Source organism: Schistocerca piceifrons, unplaced genomic scaffold, assembly GCF_021461385.2.
Source record: "Schistocerca piceifrons isolate TAMUIC-IGC-003096 unplaced genomic scaffold, iqSchPice1.1 HiC_scaffold_1295, whole genome shotgun sequence".
In the NCBI taxonomy this organism is placed as follows: Eukaryota; Metazoa; Arthropoda; class Insecta; order Orthoptera; family Acrididae; genus Schistocerca; species Schistocerca piceifrons.
The window spans coordinates 10,001-12,500 of record NW_025727119.1 but is presented as its reverse complement, the minus strand read 5'-3'; the positions used below and the strand labels follow the sequence as shown (position 1 = coordinate 12,500).

General features: G+C 63.4%; 1 pseudogene; it reads right to left on the bottom strand.

Annotated features, from left to right (window-relative positions):
• The window catches only part of LOC124731612, a 7,961-nt pseudogene that overhangs the window by 3,398 nt on the left and 2,063 nt on the right, over positions 1–2,500 (bottom strand).

The window sequence follows — 2,500 nt, the reverse complement described above, 5'->3', positions numbered from 1 at the left end:
TCGGTGAGAGCAGTGTCCAAGATGAAGGTGTTTTCCAACATCCCATCCCGGGGGATGAATGCCCGCTGACGTTCGTCCACAGCACATGCACGCATCAGGCGTGACGCGAGAACCTTGTGAAAGGTCCGCGCCAACACCGAGCAGACCGTAATGGGGCGAAAGTCAGCGGGGGATGTTGGTGCAGCCGTTTTGGGGAGAAGTGACGTCCGGGCGCGAAGCAGACGCTCGGGGAGGGCGCGGGCCAGGAGGAAGAGGTTCAAGAGTTTCACCAGGACTTCATGCGGCAGGCGCCGCAGCTCCGCTGGAGTCAGGCCGTCCGGCCCGGCTGCCGATCCCCTGGGCGGCAAGGCAGCAGCGACCTCCTCACGTGTGACCGGCCCCCATAGGCACTCAGGAGCGACAGGCTCCGAGTGCGGGAGAAGGCGGTCACGGATGAAGCCGGCGGTGGAGATCGGCTTCTTCGTGAAGAGGTCCGCCCAGAAGTCCAGCAGACCGGGGATGTCGGGTGGCGGCTGCAGCAGGGTGCCGTCCAGCAAGCCGCGCACGCAACGTGCACGCGACCTACGGAAGGCGTCCTGTGTGCGCGCGTATTCCCAGCGGCGCCGCTTGCGCTTCTGCAGCGGCGGGGCGGCAGGCGGCCGCTTGGATGATTGGCGCGGCCGCTGTGTCCTGGTGATCGACCTCTCCCCCCTGGACCCGACCGACGCAAGGGCATCCGGGAGCATGCCCAGGATGACATCGGGCGGCGTGCCCCGCCCCAGACCAATGACTCGATCCAGGGCAGAGAAACGCTGGGCGGAAGCAGGTAGCCCCGCCAGATGCTCCCAGATGGCGGCGTCAGTCGGCCCCTCCGGCGGCGGCCCGGTGGTGTCGGCCGCGAAGTCCTCGGCTGCGTCGACGGGCGGCGCAGCGGCCTCGCCCGCGTCAGGCAGCGAGCTCGCTGCTCCACGGCGGGACGCCGGCTCTTCGCCCCGACCGATCTCAAGTGCCTCCATGAATTGGCGGACAAGCTGCTTGTGGGCAGCTTGCCGCCGTCGGCACTTGATTGCCTCAAGCGTTCGGTCGGGGAACATCCTGGTAAGTTCTTGATTTACAAAGAAGAACCGGGCGTCCCTCTCAAGGAACAGTTCGGCCTCTGCCTTGGCGAGCGACAGGACTTCTTCCTCCGTCCACCTCGCGCGATGCCTCTCCGTCACGATCTCAGCGTTGGCGGCCGCAGGGTGTTGGCGGCGGCGATGGACCCCGAGACCGTTCTTCGTGGTAAAAGTGCGGTGGCACTCACTGCAAGCAAAGGGAGCTACACAAACTATCGCATTTTCGTTACGGCCGGTTGGCCGGATAGGTGCTGGGGTAGCTGGGGTGGCACCTTCAGCGGAAGGGCCACCATCTCTTGTTTCTTGTCGGCTGCCCCCAACTATAAAGGGATAATGCGAGGGGGGGCTGGTAACCCCCCCAAGCCCCTGGTGCGGTCTTCCACTCTGCGAAAATCAGCGGGCCCACGAGAAGGGGAGAAGACCGCAGGAGAGGAGAGGCTAAGAGGGCTAGGCCCATGTATTGCGCATCACTCTCCCTGTAACTATAACCCAAGGAAGGCACCTCGCAGCAGCAGCACGACTACATCAAGACCGCACTTCGAAAAGCCAAGTCCGGATGCAGCCACACCGCCGCCACTTGGCCACCTTAAGAGAGTCATAGTTACTCCCGCCGTTTACCCGCGCTTGCTTGAATTTCTTCACGTTGACATTCAGAGCACTGGGCAGAAATCACATTGCGTCAACACCCGCTAGGGCCATCGCAATGCTTTGTTTTAATTAGACAGTCGGATTCCCCCAGTCCGTGCCAGTTCTGAGTTGATCGTTGAATGGCGGCCGAAGAGAATCCGCGCACCCGCGCGCCCCCGGAGGAGCACGCTAAGGCGGACGCGGCCTCGCAGCAAGGAAGATCCGTGGGAGGCCAAGGCACGGGACCGAGCTCGGATCCTGCACGCAGGTTGAAGCACCGGGGCGCGAACGCCGCGCAGGCGCGCGCATCCTGCACCGCCGGCCAGCACGAGGCCGACCAACGGCGAGAGCAGACCACGCCCGCGCTAAACGCCCGCACTTACCGGCACCCCTACGGCACTCACCTCGCCCAGGCCCGGCACGTTAGCGCTGACCCACTTCCCGACCAAGCCCGACACGCCCCGATCCTCAGAGCCAATCCTTATCCCGAAGTTACGGATCCAATTTGCCGACTTCCCTTACCTACATTATTCTATCGACTAGAGGCTCTTCACCTTGGAGACCTGCTGCGGATATGGGTACGAACCGGCGCGACACCTCCACGTGGCCCTCTCCCGGATTTTCAAGGTCCGAGGGGAAGATCGGGACACCGCCGCAACTGCGGTGCTCTTCGCGTTCCAAACCCTATCTCCCTGCTAGAGGATTCCAGGGAACTCGAACGCTCATGCAGAAAAGAAAACTCTTCCCCGATCTCCCGACGGCGTCTCCGGGTCCTTTTG